General features: G+C 37.5%; 1 protein-coding gene across 8 annotated transcripts in view; it reads right to left on the bottom strand.

Moving 5' to 3' along the window:
• ndst2a (N-deacetylase/N-sulfotransferase (heparan glucosaminyl) 2a) overlaps positions 1 to 19,523 on the bottom strand; it is a 137,971-nt gene that overhangs the window by 23,751 nt on the left and 94,697 nt on the right. For 7 of the 8 annotated variants that reach the window (XM_067386135.1, XM_067386136.1, XM_067386140.1 and 4 more), the window contains one exon: positions 10,380 to 10,482. The gene's annotated coding sequence lies outside the window, so the exon portion shown is untranslated. Of the gene's footprint in view, positions 1 to 10,379; positions 10,483 to 17,519; positions 17,640 to 19,523 lie in introns of all 8 variants that reach the window. The other variant, XM_067386138.1, reaches the window with a different exon arrangement.

The raw sequence follows: 19,523 nt of genomic DNA, 5'->3' as shown, positions 1-19,523 counted from the left end.
TTGAAACTGAGAGATGGAGCGGTCTCAGCAATAATGATGATGCCGGTCAAAACAGCAGGTGGTGAGTAAAACTGCTTCAAATGTCTGTTTTGTTGGCAATCGGCACCTGAGTGCATATAATGAAATGTAAACAACACGAACGTAGTGAATTAATAAATTCATTATTCAGCATTCATATGCTATATTCATTACAGTGATTCAAAAGTTATCCAGGGATAATGTGATGGTGTATTGTGTGTTTAAATACAGTTGTTTAGCTGACTAATGATAGCTTGTAGACGATCTCTACACAAAACGTACATGTGATAGTGCATCACTCTATCTCCGCTCACAACGACACGCCTCCAGGCACTCGGCTGTTTTCGGAAATACTATGTATCTTTTATAAATACGATTAAACTAAAGACTTTTTGGAGATATGAAGGATGCACTACTACTCTATAGGTACTCAAGATTAACATGAGATTGGCAGAAACTGTGCGTGATACCCCCCTTTAATGAACGAATTCTGGTTATGGCCTATAAACCTTCACACTTTAAGACTTTAAAAATTCTTTACATCTTTCCATCACTCAAGGCAACATTCAAAGTTTGTCTTGACACATCATGCTTTCCAAGTAAAAAAATACAAAATTTAATTCCTTTGAATTTCAACTGATTTTGTGAATGCCACACAAGCTTCGCTGAGGAAACAACTCTGTGGCCACACAAGTGTGAGATTCATGACTCAGAGTAAAATATGATCAGAAAAATCCTTTTCATCTACACTTACTAATGCTCATTGTTAATTTAACATCAAAAGATTTTGAAAGACCAGATCTTGCTAGGAATGACAACAAGCATTGCAACAATGTAATGGCTTGAGAGAAGCAGATAAAACGTTCCACTTTAAAAAAAAAAAAAAAAAAAAAAAAAACTTCTATTAGCAGATTCCCACGCTGAAAAATATTGAGGGCTAATCTCTCTCATTACTGCAGAATAAATATTTAACGATTAAAAATGGCACCTCATTAGAGGGCCGATTTGTCATGAGAGTGTGCTGCAGTAGGCAGTCAGTCAGAGACGCCTCTCCCTAATTCTCTCGCAGGTGGCAGCCGTGATGTGCCCACTGGCATTGGGAAGGCTGTGTCAAAATATTTACATTGCTGGTGAGAATGTCATGCCTATCATCCCTGCTAATCCAAGCTCTGGAGCGTCACCACAATACAGAAGTGCATGTGATCAAAGTCGGAGTATGTGTGTGAGTGAAAAAGTGTGCAGGTTCGGTTGCCACACGCTAACTGCACTGTGACTGGTAATTGTGAGTATATTTCAGTTGGCCAATTTTGGTTTAGAGCTATTCAGCGGGGTTGGAACTGAGAAAGCAGGAAAGCTGCAGAGACGAGGATCAAGCTTAGGAGACGCTGAGGGCATGCCTGAGCTCAATTTGCCTTGAGATCAAGTTATTCCCACCCTGCAACACCACACATGGCTGTTTGGAGAATAAACCTTCCGCTCCTGCATGCTGCAGAGGAGAGCAAAGCCGGCCACCCACCATGTGTGCATGTGTGGGATGGGGGACACGTGCCTGCTCCAAAGACAGAATGGAGGAATCTGACCACCTGTCTGGCTTACCCTGTCCGCTGGATGACCTCCAGGCCTCCCTGACCTCATTAGTAAGTATGGTGTGATGACCACCATATAATCCCTTGTGGCTGTACAGTAGTAGCACACCAGTAGGTGTTCCTAATCAAATGCTATATCCAATGGCTATATCCAGGCAAGATAACCAAAAAACAAAACTACCTAAAACAATGACTTCTGGTCTCTTTTCACTGCAAATCGCTGCTAGTGTGAACATCCTTAAAAGACTAACTCAGAAAATATGATAGAGGCAGGCAAAGAGTGATAGGCTGTGCTGTGCATCATTATTGAGAAGTGAAGGATGAGCGTAGGAGGATAGAGAGAGAGTCCTGTTTACACAATTTAACTGTCTTGGCTGCTTCTCATATGGGAGCACAGAGTTCTGAGTGTGCTGGTCAAAGTCTTAATCAAACCAAAAGAGAGGCAAGGTCAAGGTTGGACATGTTACAGGCATGATTGAATAGTCTATTTCAACATCTCATCTGCTTGACTAACAGCTAGAATCTTCTCAATACAACTCAATACATTTATTAAAGAGCCACAGCTCAATAGTGTAAATAAATATCTACATGTCTTCTACAAAAAAACAGAATGCAAGTACATTCTATGAATAAAAATGTTTTGCACACATTCAATTATACATATAGTAAGGTGCAAAAGTCAGAAGCCACTATTGAATATGCTTCAATTTTGCATCTCGAACTGAACAATTATTTTCAGTTTGCCCTGAAAGCACAGGCGTGGTGGCAGATTTAGGACAGAAAGATTGCAGAGGTAGACTTTGACCTCACCTGCCCTTACACAACACCCACACACTTCTCTTCTAACAGGTTAGAGGTCAGCGTGGTACACAGGAACACATATACTCCAAAAGCCCAAATCCCATTTACAGGCTGCCATACTTCAGAGAACTCTATGGTATTGTGAAGATGGACTATAGCATAGGACTAAGTTGATCAGAGCATTTTCCTATACCTTCTTATTATGGAGAACCTGCCAAAAAAACCTTAAATAATCTAAATCAGACAGTCTTGCCTTTTACTAAAACAGACTACTCTAGTGATTTAACATGAGTAACTTGTAATACAATCTCGCTAGACAAAGTATTTCAGTGAAAAGAGCACAATGAGTTTGAGCAGCAAGGGAATTAGACACAATCTATTGCACAAACTAGCTAATGCACCTCACCTTGTTGCTCAAACCAGTGCATCCTGGCAGCAACATAATTGCTGTTGTTGGGATGTACCATTAACTCAGATTGTTCTTTAATGCAATGTGTGGTCTAATATGCTAAGAGAACTTGTTTACTTCTCATTTCCAAAATATACTTGCCTAAAATAAAAATGAGGAGCTTGTAGTTGTCTTTCCCTGAAGCTCTTCTGAATAGTAAGAAGAAGTGAAAACCATCAAAACACACAAAAGAAGTTCCTCTCTACCCACTTCCAGTCAGAAGTTTCTAGAACTTCTTGAATAACCTTCAAATGTGACTGAAGTGTCTTTTAACCAAGCACAACTCTGAGCAGAGGTGACCAGTCATCTTGAAAAGCCCTAAGAGTGGAATGCTATTTCCTCCTATCTTTATGCTTTCTGATGTCTGGCGGTGTGCAGGCGAGGCAGCAGGGGTGGAGGGCTGATGGCACTATGTCCCTTAGCAATGTCCGTCCTCCTAGAGCGAAAGCAGGCAGGGTTGCTGAGGAGTTCACAGGAAGATCTGATCAAAGGCAGTTCCTGAAAGTGCTCTGCTGAAGGGAGCACACTTAACTACAATTGCCATGGTGGCACTCAACTGAAATCTGGTAGGGGGTCTTACTGGTGGCTGATATATAAAGTAACTGCCTTCCTACTTCTGTTACAAAAGCACTTCGCAAACAGTCACGAAAAGAGAGCTGAACATTTTTGATTTTCCAAGGCTCACACTGTCAGTGTTTGGATTGATGACTGTATTTTCTCAAATTCTTCTGTACATACTAAGGATGAGCTTGAGTATCTGGAAATTTACTTATTTTCAGGGATGTGACGTTGAGAAAATTTTCCCACCAGTTAATCCACATATGACAACACCGGTAATACCGGTGTCACCGGGGGGCGGGGCCTCCACCTCTTTTTTTTATTATTATTATTTTTTAAATTACTTATGAATGCCAGTGTGGCCATGTGCATTTTACTTTCATTAAGAATAATAGCCCACCATTCAAGCAAGTGCTGCTAATTTGAAAGTGAAAAACAAAACTGTACAACGACAAACTCGCTTATATTAAACACAGAACGTTTATTAACAAAACTAATAAGAATACACTATGCTAGGCCTAATATAAAATAACAAATAGGCTTTTTATATATATATAAAAAAAAAAACTGAAAATCAAACCGTGGAGACTGTGGAACCAAATAATTAAGGAAAAGAAGGTTTAAGTTTCTTTAGTCAAGAGCAGCGAGTAATTCTCTCTTACCTTTGTTCTTTGATTAACATTGATGACACTTCTGCTGCTGCTGCACACGACATGGATCTGACACGCGTCCCATTTTCTCACAGATCTTTACGTTCATTTAAGACTTAATTTAACTCGTTTAAGACTGCTCTTATGAGGACACTCGACAAAAAGGACATTCTGGCATAATTTGTGTGTGTGTTATGGTTCGTTCAAGCGTGGAGGAGAACTCTATGCTGACGCTTTGTGTGTGTCACATAGGCAGGACATTCACAGACAGCGCGTTCTCTTTTGTCTTGTCATGCTTGAATAGTTTTAAAGCATTTGCATGAATAAGAGCTTGATCATATAACGCAGAAAAACGGATACTGCAATAATTGCCTCTGTGCAGCGGTGGGCAAGTGATGAAACTGTAACACCGGTAACAACAACTACCGTAGCAAGCCTACTTATTATCATAAAAACTATTTAGGAAAAAAATTTATTTAGGGAAGCACCAAAATTAAAACTATGGCTGATAATTATTTGAATTATTTATAATTATTTATTTTTAGAACCAGTAAATGAACAAGATTAAAACACTATACTATTTTTTAAAAATAAATAAATAAATAAAATAAATAAAAAGATGGGGGACTGAAAATGCTAAAATAGAATTTAGGATTCACATCATTATAAATGTACAGAATGAAAAATTCATATAAAATGAATACAACTAGACAGACTGCAAGTGAATGGAACAGAACTTAGGGTCTTGACAGGGTCTTTGCAATCACTATTTTTAAACCATATTAAAAACACAACTAGCCACAGTGAAAACACATGGTCAGTGTAATGAAGCATACAGTGCATGCCTACTTCAATATTTAAGTTAATCTGCAGCAAGTGCAGTGACATGCACTTTGAATGTTGCTTTAAGTTGGCCATCTATGATTTCAATTCATTTTTTATGCTTTGAAAAAAGTTTGTAATAAAAACATACAAGTTACTGGAAAAAAACAAAACAAACAAACAAACAAAAAACCAGTGATACAATGGTTCATCTGAAGCATTTACATTATGAATCCTCTCACCTAACTTGCTATAACCTTGAGTAATGCATGTAACCATAGTGACAATAACAATAATAAATACTTCAAATTGCATCTTTAATGATTAAATATTTGATTCTTATTGGCATTTCGGCCCACTGCGTTCATCTTTTCAGAGTTGCGGTGAAAAACACTGTGTCCATGTAACATGAATTAAACTCTCTCTTAAAAATTGACTCCTAAAATTTTGGTCAGAATGCAAACGTAACTTTTCACAAATGCATTCAATTACATGCTTAATAAATGCTTCCTGCTGTGAAAAGAGAGAAAGCAGAGACTGTGCAGAAAGGTGTGTGTTTCAGAGTATGTTTGTGTTAAGAATATATAGAGAAGGGAGCAAGATGTCACAGTGCCCAATCACGGCCAGCTCCTGTCAACAGTGTCATCATGACATGGGTATTTAGAGCTTTCTAATTGGTCACACTGTGCAAAGGCATCGAGAGAGGTAAAATGACAATTGACAATAGATCCACTCTCGCTGTCAAGTTACACATCCACAAACCGCCCACATCCTCTACCCAAGGTGCTACAGTTATACAGAGCAAAAAAAAAAAAAAAAAAAAAAAAAAAATTAGTTTGAAACTCAGCTCTCTTTGGCTTCAATACGATGGCATGCTGTCACAGCTGGCCAATCAGTGGCAAACGCTGCCTCTGTGAACTCTTCATTTGTGTGAGTAGGCGTGAGAAAAAGCGGCGGGGGGCGTATGTGTGTATCTGAGAGTGACCTTGCTTTCTTTCTCTACTCTGTATTGTCATTCTGTTTTTCTGGCCCAGGGTTTAGGACCCTCCTTCATCCACCACAATAAACAGAATGCCTCTTTGCTCCAATTAAAATTTCTTTGGCACAACTTCTCTGCAGTTATCTTTTCACTTTGTATCTGTCTGAGGAAGATTCTTGCCAGTACCCTCCATTCACGCTGTGATCAATCCCACCATACACACAAAAGTCCTAGAGGACCCCACAAGCACAAACTTGCCTTTAAACTCTGTCTCCTTCTCTCACGCCACACAAATACAGGCAGACATCATTATACAATTGAGGAGATGTGCATGCAAGGCCCCTCTGAATAATGAATCTTTCCTTACAGGGAGGTCTGAATTAGACTAATCATACTGTAACGGTCCTTTAGAGCAACGTTTCGCCGACAGAACCCTCAATAGGAGGTAACGTCTCTCCCTCGCACCGGGTTTCAATGTCTAGGTGAGGAAGGTCTCTCTGGAGGTACGCTCAGTCGGTAAGGTGCTTGCTTAATTGGCACAGAGCAGGAAGGAGGACAGGAGAGGAGACAACGGGGCGGGGGTAAGGTTCAGGGGCCACGATTCTCTTCCTGGCAGAGCTGATGGTACTACTGGGACCACACACACATATATACGGACACACAGGGGAGCAGGCTTTTGTTGAGCATTGTCACTGTGCTGCTTCACAGAGCAGAACACTGAAGCATTCTCTCTCTCTCTCTCTCTCTCTCTCTCTCTCTCTCAAACACTCAGAATATAGAGGTTGCAAAATAATGACAATCATTCAAGTACACTAACATGCCCACTCGCAAGAGTATGCCTGCATTTACACACATTTATACACCCACACATAGGCAACACAAACAGCAAAAGATCACCACACACATACACACAGACACACAAGCATGTTGGAATTTCTATAAACATCTCTATAGTTGTAACCCATAGGGATATGCAGATAGAGCTCTGGGGTACACAAAAAATGATTTCTGCATAAATTGGTCATAAAATGTGATCTGATCTTCAGTTAGGTCAGGACAATAATTGAAAACAGTCTGCATGAACAGATAAAACATAAAAAGAGGCACATTTTTATGCCTTTAACGAACTGTACACATTCACAGTGCAGTTTGGAAAAGTACAGTATGTGAATCTCTAGGCTAATTACTTTCCTGAGAGCTAATTGGAGTCATCTAACCTAGAGTTCAAATAACAAAACAAAGTTGCAGCTGCTGGTCACATGCTTTCTCCCACAACTGTAATGTAAACGTAATGGTGGAAAAATTAAGGGTATAGTTCACCTAAAAAAAAACCCTCCTGTTATTCCAAACCCATTAGACTTTTGTCCATCTTTGAAAGCAAAATGACTAAGAGAAGACTTTAATTAAAAGACTTTTAATGAAACATGAGACTTCTTTCACAGTTCATTCGACCAAAAAACATAATTCCAGATAAATTATTTAATCTATCTAGATTTAATTTAGGCTTTTGGTTCACATATAAACACTGATCAATGCACATACATAGAGCACATCAGGTATGAAAAACAGAAAATTATTGCTTGAAGCAACATACTTACTTGAAGCACAAGAACGAACTTCACTGGTTTTTGAGCTTCCGTGTTCATTTAATTACTTTTACACTGTCTTTGTGAATTTTTTCTTTCGACAGATCTTTCAAGATTCATTAAACATATCTTCATTTGTGTTTCATAGATGAATGAAACGTCTTATGGGTCTGTAACGACAAGGGTGAGTAAAGGATGACAGAACTGTGATTTTTTTGGGGGTGAATTAACTCTTATTAGTTTTAGACAATTTAGGATTTAAGTAGGCTATTGATACAAACTGAGAATCAATAAACAGCTGCTGAAATATGAAATTATTGTCTTTTGTGATTACAAACACTTGTGACAAAGCAGCTATTTTCATTGGCACAAGTGAAAATTAGTTTGGCTAAAGTATCATTACATCGAGTCACTTGCAAACAATTCACCAGAATGAAAGATGTTAAGCAACAATAACCATTCTTATTCATCATTTAAATGTGTCTAATTACTTTTGAATCACAAATTGGAAATATTCAAATCTATTAAAAAGCAAAACACAGGGAAAACAAATTACTAAAAAGCAGACATAAGTAAGACATGAGTAAAAAGGCATTTGGGAATATTAAGAAGCAGTATCAGATCAGACAATTTAAATGAAGATTGTATTTACAAATATATCTATTTTTACACAGTTCTACATCGCAGTGAAATAAAACTCCCTTCATCCCCTCAGGCTCAACTTCAACAATCTAAACTTAAATCAAATCAGTGCCAAGGGAGGGGAAAAAAATGACAGCTCTCCAATTGGGTAAGAGAGTCATCGATCACGACGGCCCATGTCATTACCGTGACAGAGCTGCGCTCAGCAATTCAGCTTATATTCTGTTTGAGCAGAGTTCAGAGAGGGATGAGGAGCACATTGAGCGCTGTTGCACAATACACCTAATTCTATACAGTAATGCTCTCATCTCTCTCTGCCTGCTCTCCAATCAATGCCATTCATGTCAAACAATTATTTTATGCTCCATTCAATAGATGGGTTATTGGCATTACTCATAGTGTAGACAAAGAGACTATGTATATGATGAACAGCAGCAGTCAGCTCTCAGTGTCTACTCATACATTTACATAAAGTCTTTTTTATAAGTCATTCTCATTATTTGAGATCCAGAGTTAATACCCACGGGTTGTCAGTGACACAATCAAAAAAATGTAGAGGAGTGAATAAGGTCTTGGAACAGAGAGGCAGCTGATGACAGAGGTCGACAAATAAGCACACTGATGCAATCTCAACTGAGCAAACAATATCAAATCAACATAGTTTTACACAGGCATCACATAATATTTTAGTCTTTTTGTGCCTCTCTTAAAAAACACAGACCCTGGACATGGGAAGCCAGCTGCATATTTTCACAGACAGATGTGCAGGAGTAGGGGTGGGCGATATGGCAAAAATAACATTAACTTCCCTGTATATATTATATATACACTGATACTTATTAAAGCTACTGAAATTATTCAGTAAAGAGCAGTAAGTGATTCTCAGTCTTTTTTTTTTTTTTTTTTTTGATTAACATTAATGGCAAACAGAAGCAGGTATATTAGGCTGCTGTCATTTTAAAACCACATGCACATATCTAATATTGAGAGACATCTGATTTTCTCCCAACTGTTTACATTCACTTAAGACAGACTATGTTTATGTAAACTTAGTGTGCATTTGACAGTTTAAGCGCAATAAGACGAGAAAGCGAACTTAGTTAAGTACAGGTTTTTTAGTGTGCGTGCGCTTATAAAATGTTTAACTGGCAAAGCTTTACAATGCATGCAAAAAATAAACTTTCGTGATTGCGAAGAACCACAATGTCACATGAGCATAACCTTACCGCTGTGTTGCTAAACATGTGATGTGAATGTTTGTCGCGTTAGAATATATTGGGATGCGGGCACTGCACTAGAACTGCAGCTGACAGAATGTGCACTGTAACACAATACTACGATATTTCTTCGAAAGCAGATCATGGAGGCATTTTAATCGTTCATGATCTAAAATTGTGATATCGCTCATCCCTATGCTGCGAGGATGACACTGAACGCACAATTCAAACACATGGATACTAAGTATATTCAAAGAAAAGCTTAGTTTGGCTAAGTGAAATGTGACATTCGGAGCCCTCCGATATAAGCATATAGCGTTTCTGTGGATCAGTCACAGTGAGGTTTGGATAGCTGCTATGCAGGACTGGCAGCAAACACTTGAGAGTTTCATTCACTGTAGTGGAATTAGGAATGTTACCATGCCGACAAGCTGCTCGGAAGTGAAAGATGAAGACTGTTTTGATATGGGGTGCTAATGAATAATGATGATAAATTGATGATAAAAATGAGTGCTGTACAAGGTTCACACTATTACTTCTGCATCAGATTTGTATAATAAGAGGAAAAATCAGTTTAATAGGCTGGGGTGAAACAATGGCATAAAATTAAAAAAAATAAAAAGTTTTTAAATAAGTTCTCATTTGCAACATAGCTAGAAATATTATAATTTAACTCCATGAAATCTTGAAATATACAAATTTTACTAAAGACTGGTATGGTGATTTATCATTTTCAAACCATTTTAACTTTTAAGACTATCACAAATTACTGTGAGACCAATGTTAGTCAGCTAATGACTTTACCATGTGATACATTTTATTAGCAGAAATCACAACAACAATGTACAATGGCACAGAAAATTAAATTCTTATACTAGGTCATCCATATTGTTGAACCATAGAAAACCATACCATTCACAAAATAGAATGAATGAATGAACAAAAACAAATTCAGGCCAATTATAAATAACTGATGGTTTTGATGTCTTTAAACATATGCTTTCCTACAAAGAAGTAAATTCAGGATGATTTCAGTTTAGTTCAAAGAACAAGCAATGAAAACAACACTTACTTCCTGCAGCTGCAGCTGGTCATAAGAGAGCTTGATAAATCAGTCAGTGTTAGTTGATTCGTCCTGGGTGGAAGTGTGTGAATCTCAGCATGTGTTCAGACACCTGTAATGAGGACAGAGAGGACATGCGGTGAAGGTTTGATAGATGACTCCTGCGCAGTTGCGTCACTTTTGCAGTCAATATTTGCACTCTCTCATTTGCGAGCTGTCTCAGACGGTCCACTTTTCTCTCCTAGACTATGATCTGAACACCGCTGAAGCACTTTGTGTGTGCTGATGTACATGTATTGACAAACCATGCCGAGATAAGAACACACCCCTTGACCAATTACAGACCATCCACTTATACTCATAAACTGATAGGAGAACCCTACAAAAAGAGGTGAATCAATTTTAAAATGTAAAGCCTTTCAAAAACTCTCTGATGGGAGATAGAATTATTCCAAACTATTAGGTATTTAAACATAAAAGCTCTTTTGCCAATTGTTTTATTAGCATGAGGAACCAAGAAAGAAATCGGAATGGAATGCCTAACTTGGTCATTTAAAGAAAAAGGTACAAAATGTTGTTGTAAATAACTGGGACAGTTAAAGCTTTTCACACTGCGCTTAACCCCGGGTTATCAACGTTCTAAACTCTGCTTTTAAACCCGGGTAAAGGAACGTTTCACACCTTTAATTCACACCTGTAACTTTTTACCTGGGGTTATGAAACCCTGCTCCAGAGTTTTGCTGTGTTAACCCTGCATTGCAGTGCCAAAGTTGTACAGTGTAAAACGATGCAGTGTTCGAATTATACAGCTAGATGCTTAGCAACAGACAACCAATCGCGTGCCTCAATATTTGCATGCTTTGGACAGTCACGGAAACACTTCATTCTTACCTTTATGATCCAAAATGTCCATTCAGTTTAAACTTGATAGTACAGTCGGCAATACGAGGACGCGCAATGAGCTATGTAAACAGGTTGCATACTCAATGACACTGACACTGCAAATACGCAAATAAGAACATTAACCCAGGATTTAGGAATGTACAATGTGAAACGTCAGCGAATGAATACCCAGGATTAATTGTTAACCCCATGAGCAGTGTGAAACGTAAAGCCAAATAACCCAGGATTCCATTTACCTGGGGTTTAGAATAACCTGGGTTTAACTATTTCAAGTGTGAAAAGCCCTATTGAGAATCAATCCATACACATTGATATTTAATAGTATAAACTTTATGCAGAGGAGTACCATTTTTATATGATACAGCACAAGAACCAATTTTGGATTCAAGTTTCTGTTTGGAACCAAAAATCATAATATAGGTCTTTTTTTACTAAGCAAAAACTAGTTGTTGGTTAGATGACTAGTCAACCATCCTGACGCAGAAAAACGCGCATAAACACACACAAACACAGGTAATGCTAAATGACACTCATCTCTCACATACACTAGACCCAAAAAGAAATGTATACATAAAACTTTATGAAAAGAAATAACATTAAGAAATTATTTACAAAATAAAGATTTAAGATCTGTCAGTCAGATCTGGCTTGCAAAAACAAGTAGACCTCATGGTGATCTTCACAACAACCAGCATGCATCTGCTGTCTGAGAATGCATTTCTACGGGTGCTTTATTCTTTGGCTAGTAATGCACGACAGGAGGCCGAGAGCGAAAACAAGGACACGTGGAGAGAGTGATACTGTGAAAAAGTGTGTGTGTGTGCATATGAGAGAGAGAGAGAGAAAGGAGGGCGGGCAGAAAAGACAACAGAGGAAGTATACAGGAAGAAGCCTTTGTTCTTGCTGATGCAGATTGAGAGTTTAATGTTTAATGGATCTCAGAAAGACGCAGATCATCTCTCAGAGGACCACCAAAGAAACCTTAACCAGGATGTCAACTAACAACACGCCTTCACATGGGAGTAGAGATGGGTCACAATGTCGACTAACTGTCTAACGACTGCCTAGTTGATTCATTTATTTAGATTTTTCTTTTCTTTGTGGTATTTTTAGTGCCTGATTTAATTAGCATTCTGACAGCATGCTGTACTGTCGCACTGAAAACCCTCTCGGAAATGTATCTTTAAATTCATCCAATTTAAAAAACCTTGGCTATAGCCATAAACATTCAGACTGACTGTCTTTGGTTGTAGTGTTGCCTTTTACGATGTTGGAGTGTCCCACCATGAACACTGCAAGACAAAGTGCTGAAGAAGTAAAAAAATGTGACTCAAAACATTATTCTGTACCATTGAATACACTTTCACCCTAATTAACAAGTCAGAGCTCAGGCAAACCCAAAACCATACCAGGTTAGTTGGTTAGTCATTCAGACAATCCAACAACTAGTTGATTTGAATGGAATATGTAGTTCAGCACATTCCCGACATGGACATGGACTAATAACAATCTGATGTTAAACAAGAGGGACGTCATTGACCCAACCACAAAAACAACAACATTTACAGTGAATCAAACAAAACAATTACAAATACGACATGTTAAATGGCACTCAACTCTCTCTCTCTCTCTCTCTCTCTCTCTCTCTCTCTCTCTCTCTCTCTCTCTCTCTCTCTCTCTCTCTCTCTCTCTCTCTCTCACACACACACACACACACACACACACACACACACACACACACACACACACACACACACACACACGTTTGTTTTTGTGAATTGTGGGGACTTTCCATAGACTTCAATGCATTTTACACTGAACAAACTGTACATTCTATCCCCCTACCCTGCCCCTACCCCTAAACCTAACCCTCACAGGAAACTGTGCAAACTTTTACTTTTTCACAAAAACTCATTCTATATGATTTATAAACCCATTTACATTGTGGGGACCGCTGGCTGGTCCCCACGATGTAGGTGAACTCAGGTTTATATTACATCATGGGGACATTTGGTCCCCACAATGTAATATAAACAAAAGCACACACACACACACACACACACACACAAAAAACAACCTCTGCACAGTGTCAAGGTCCCAGTAAGAGCCATGTTCCACTCTCCACTGACTAATTCAATATTGATAAAGAAACTAAACAAAGCATGACTATCAGTGCTGGAGGATTCCCAGTACCAACAGTGAGCAATCTCACAACTCTACACTCCCTCTACACGACTCTTCTCCCCATTTATTTCACTGTTTCCTCCACATTACTTGGCCTTCCCCAGTTATATTAAACAGACTTAGACTGAGACTAGGTAGTATGATAATCTGAAAATAGCCTAAGAGGTCACGCCCACGGACCATTGGCTGAAAGTCTTATGCATATGGAACACTTATCTGGAAACACTTCAGGAATATCGAAGTTGTCATCTGGTTGGTTGAATTCTACAGGATGTCCAGGAGATGTGTGTGTCATGTTCTTTGATGGTCTGCCTGGAAACAAATGCCATGACTCTAAACTCCCTCGTAGAAGAACGCCACCATCATGTTTACAACTGTGACAACGAGCGCTTACCAGGATCAACTAAACACTGGATTTTCAAAAGGTATGTGAAGTTTGCGGCTCCATTGTTGCAGTAAACTTGCACAACGTTCTTGAATGAATCATTTATTAGATGCACGCCGGCCTGTTAATTGATACGAAAATATCACCACATTGAGGGAAAAAAATAAAATAAAATATAAAAAATAAATATATATATATATATATATATATATATATATATATATATATATATATATATATATATATATATATATATATATATATATATATATATATATATATACATATATATATATATATATATAAATATAAATATATATATATATATATATAAATATAAATATATAAATATATATATATATATATATATATATATATATATATATATATATATATATATATATATATATATATATATATATATATATATATATATATATATATATATATATATATATATATATATATATATATATATATGATTTTGGGGTAAAGTATGATTCAGACATGCTCTTGGCAGGTTTCTAGATGTAATAGCTGTGATTAACATAATTTTGACTTATTATTTGAACAGAATTTAATATGAGCGGCATATGACATGATAAAAATAATTCCCAGCAATAAACTGATGCCCTGTTCACTTTCTGACGTACTTCAAGCGCTCACGCTACTTCTGATACAAAGGACAAATAGATTTGCAATTGTCACTTTTTTTTTTTGCATCCAGTGTAGTCACGCTGTTAGTGTTTAAGACATTTTAACCAGAAACTGAATTGAAAATGCAATTTTTTTCCCTTTTAACTGGACACAAATTTACTGAATTGAACAATCATATATTGACATCATGTGACAAACATAACAGAGAACAATTCACTATTCATTTAAATGTTTATCATTGTATAATACTGTTTCACACACACAAAAACCCTAGCATATTTAATCTGTGCAGTATGCAGCACACTAGTATTCCATTCTGAACAGTCTGATTCATCTATCTACACGTCCTTTGACATAACCCACCTCTACACAGAGCCCTCTCATCTCAGTGTGACAGAACAGTCTATAGTTCATGCAGGGTGCTAATTGATTGGCTAAAATCCCTTAGCTTGAAGACAGTGTGCTGATTGGCTGTGTTTGACAGTGTTTGACAGCAATGGAGACCCTTATATCAGTCTGTAACAGCTCTGCATCATCAGGCAGGAACAACGCCATCTACCCCCTCATTATGCAGTTTTCCACCGACTGCCAGTTTGCACATGCAAAAGCACACAAAGGCCCACAGAGATCTAAAATGACCTTTCAAAGAAACCCAGCTTTCATTTCTCCATCACTGCACCATCAAAACAGCAGCAACAGCGAGTGTGTGACAGGGTGGTTGGGATGGGATGTGTAACAGCGTATGGATGGCTGTGACTCATTGTTCCAGCAAGGAATCGTGAGAATATGCAACGTCGACAACGGTCCATATCCAATGGAAGATTAGAAAGTGATCATACTGAAGATTGTGTGGGGCTGAACTTCTGTGGCAATGATCATGGGCATGTTTCACAAATAAAAGATGAGTGGAGGGAGGAACGATGTAATAAATTAAATACACTTTTAAGATGCTGCAATCCCAGTGACTTCCCAGTGATGCACGGGTGAGGACGGCACTGAGCAGTGGGCGCAACATAACATAACTGCCAATCTGGTGACAGTGAATGTCTTAATTATACCTGAAACCAAGCCACGAGAAAGAGGCGTAGAAGAGAGCAACAGAGTTATCGCAAATCTTATCATAAATCAGCTCTGTGTTTCAGGGTGAAGGGAGGGACAATAAAGCCCACTCAGAAAACACTTTAAATTCATCAGTGTGATATGTGAAAGTGAAAGAAACTATTTGTTTAAATCCTATAATAAAAAGGCTGATAGAAAGGCATCACTACGGGACAGATATGGCTGATGAAGCTCTCTCACAGATCTCTGAAGAACCACTCAACCTCTCTCTAAAGGCATTTCATCATCTCGGCTACACAGAGGAGATAAAGCAGAGAGGCGAACCTGTTGTCATATAATCTCCTTATCCTGACAAATACCTTCACTCTCTTCAGCATTGGACACAGATTTTACACATATCTGCCTCCAAGACATACAACAGCACATAAGTCAAAATGTAGATCCATTCATCCATTCTCCAAATCGCTTTTCCTGTGTAGGGTTGAGGGCAAACCTTTGAACAGTAGTTTATATAAAGCATTAGTAAACGTGTTAAATAGAGTACTACATTCTAAATGGCAGATGAAAACATTGGTAAAAATATTTTTATAAATGAGCATTTAAGAGGCAGAGTCTATGGGCACAGATTCCATGTGGGTCTGTACCTGCTCCTCTGCTGACCCTTAAGGGCTGTTCACATATCGTGTCTTTTGCACGTGCAAATTCGTCATTTCAAATGTAGGCGTGTGGCAAGTACGCTCATAATAGAAGCAATGCGGTCGTGACACGCATGCGAGATGAAAACATCTAAACCTAATGCAAGGGTTAGAAATCAATTAATCCTTTTCTGATATTTCCTCGTCATCATGGAGAACGCAGTTCATGGTTGCATAGCAACGACAGACGCCACGGGAGCGCAAGCGCTTGATGAAATGAGGACAAAGCGGCGCGGCCGCACTTTCTATGCGATTTTAGATGCGAAATGTGAAAGGCCCCTTATGCTCTCATGTGCTGTTATGTCATCTCAGTTGCAGAGCTTGATGTTTGATAAAACAGAAAGATCCCCGCTCATTAAAAATTAACATTAAGTCCCTATGGAACATTCAAAAATATTCATTGCAAATAATATGAGTTTTACTGTTGGAGGCAGGGAGCTGTTTTTTAGTCTATGCCAAGGAGAAAACAACCTCCACCGTCACCAAAGCCGCCTGTTTCCAACAGCCAGAAACCTAAATCTGCAAATAGATTTTATAAGTCTCAAATTCTGAAAAGTATCAAGAAAAAAAAAAAGGTTGTTTAGAGTCTTCATCTGGAGCAAGACCAGAATTTTCAAGTTATTTATATATATATATATATATATATATATATATATATAAAAATTCTCAGAGGCAGAGAAGTTTGGAGCTTATCAGAGAATTCAGATGAGATATGCTAGTAGGATAGTAGTCTGGACAATTTAGCTAAAATTATTTGGATAGAGACACACTTCCTTAAAATAAATGAGTCCAACAACTAAGCACAAATTTCTAAGTACATAAGTCTGGAGAGTTCAGCCAAAAGTTTGTTGTACTTGCGCGCACACTCATTCTTCCTCATGTTTTTCCTGTATGTCTGACTTTCTTCAGTAGAGATACTGTGCATAATGTTCAAGATGCACTCCATATAAAAAGCATAATACATAAAAGAGCACATAGTAATAAATAAGCTCCAAAATCTCATTCACACTTGTGATTATTGGTGCCTCATCATAACTCGCTCACTGGAAAACAGGTCAAGGTTTCGGGTTTCAATGTGCATGACATTTTATGAGAAAATAATCTCTCCTGTTATGTTATATGGAAGAAAGAAAATCATATAGGTTTCGAATTACATATGTTAACAATGACTAAATTTTCTCTTTTAGCATGAATTATCCTTTTAAGGTTTGTGGATTTCACAACTACTTAAATAACTAGGTTTCCACGGAGGCTCTTCATAAATACCTTGCTCAAGGGCACTGCAGCACAACCATGGGTCGTAAAGCAGCTTGACCCTCGTGTAGGTGGGGAGTGACAGCGAAACAAGGAATGAGCATCAGTGTTGTATTGCAGGAAAGCATCATTCTGCAGGGAGCAGTAAAATGTACTGTTAAGTTTGAGATTGAGTAAAAAGCACAGTCAGATTGAGTTATTCCTGTCTATATCTCTATCTATATCCCTTTATATCTATCTATATCTTAAAAGTTTTTTTTTTTCTTTTTCAGAGGAACCATCATTTCCAAGCCTTTCAAGCCAATTACATTCACAATTTAATTTAAGTAAAAATCTTTTTCAAATAAAAAGGCATGTTTCATGCTAGGAATGTGACAGCGTCAATTGATCATGAAAACGAAAATCGATTTTAAAAAACATATTTCTTTTTTACTTTCCTTTTATTGTGGCATTTTGGGCAGTACCTGAGGTATGATTGGTTAATGTTAGAACAGCATGCCATCCAGACTGGCAAAATAAAGTGAAACTATCAATTTGAAAGCATGCAGTGATGCATGTATTCACTTTGATCATGAAAATACAGTTAAGTGCAACATGTGCAGCACCAATCTGCCATACATATAGCATTGTAAGTAGAACACTATTGTTCGTGTTTCAGCATTGTTCTTACAGGAAGAGCGCATCCACAACAGGAATTACACATTCAGACAAGCATGTCATTTTGTGCAGATGTAAGTTGTAATATTACTTTTATGTTTATGTTTATGTTTATATACATATATACATATGCATATATACACATATACACAGACATGCATATATACACACACATATACATATGCATATATACACACACATATACATATGCATATATACACACATATGTACATATGCATATATACACACATATACACACACATATATACATATGCATATATACACACATATGTACATATGCATATATACACACATATACACACACATATATATATATATATATATATACACACATACATATATATATATATATATATATATATATATATATAGAAACAAAAATATATATATATATATATATATACACACATATATATATATATATATATATATACACACATATATACATATACACATACACATATATATACATATATATATATATATATATATATATACATACACATGCATATATATATATATATATACATACACATGCATACATACACATGCATACATACACATGCATACATACACATGCATACATACACATGCATACATACACATGCATACATACACATGCATATATACACATATATACATATGCATATCGAGGGCTTGGAACCAGAGGGGCGTAAGTGGCATTTTGGGCCAAAATGAGTTCTATATATCAAATTAAAGGTCTTGATGAGCTCTATCTAGTTGTGCCAAAAAGACGCATCAGAAATCAACTTGTATTGAATAAAGCAACAAAACAACAAAGACCTAACACAAAAGTTTGAGCATTGTTTGGAGCCAGAGGGGCGTATGTCCACTTACGCCCTTCTGGCTCTAAAAAATACATGTATGGCCTACACATTGTTTGGAGCCAGAAGGGCGCAAGTCCACTTACGCCCTTCTAGCTCTGAACAATAAAAGAGCCTACAGTATTTTTCAGAGCCAGAAGGGCGTAAGTGGAAGGTATTAACACATACTGTATGTAAATCATAAAGGGACAGAGCTGAAACAGGTGAGTGAGAGAGAGATCGGCTTAAGGGAAACATGGAGACAGCACATGATGGAGAAAGTGAGTTTTGACTTGCACTTTTTGAACATCAAGCATAACCTAATTTAACCCTAAATCATTCAGTTCATGTAGGATAATGGTATGTTATCTGTTATCAAGAATCTGTTGCAGGCCCAAGAATCTGTTGCAGGCCCAGGCTCAGTAGGCCTATATATAAATAAGGTAAATGGATTCCGACTAAAAAATACCTGATTGGCCAATGCGTTCAAAAGATCAACTAACATGTCTGTGAT

The sequence above is a fragment of the Chanodichthys erythropterus genome, chromosome 5 (genome assembly GCF_024489055.1).
Source record: "Chanodichthys erythropterus isolate Z2021 chromosome 5, ASM2448905v1, whole genome shotgun sequence".
Classification (NCBI taxonomy): Eukaryota; Metazoa; Chordata; class Actinopteri; order Cypriniformes; family Xenocyprididae; genus Chanodichthys; species Chanodichthys erythropterus.
The sequence above is the reverse complement of the archived record's forward strand: the minus strand, read 5'-3'. Positions and strand labels throughout refer to the sequence as shown.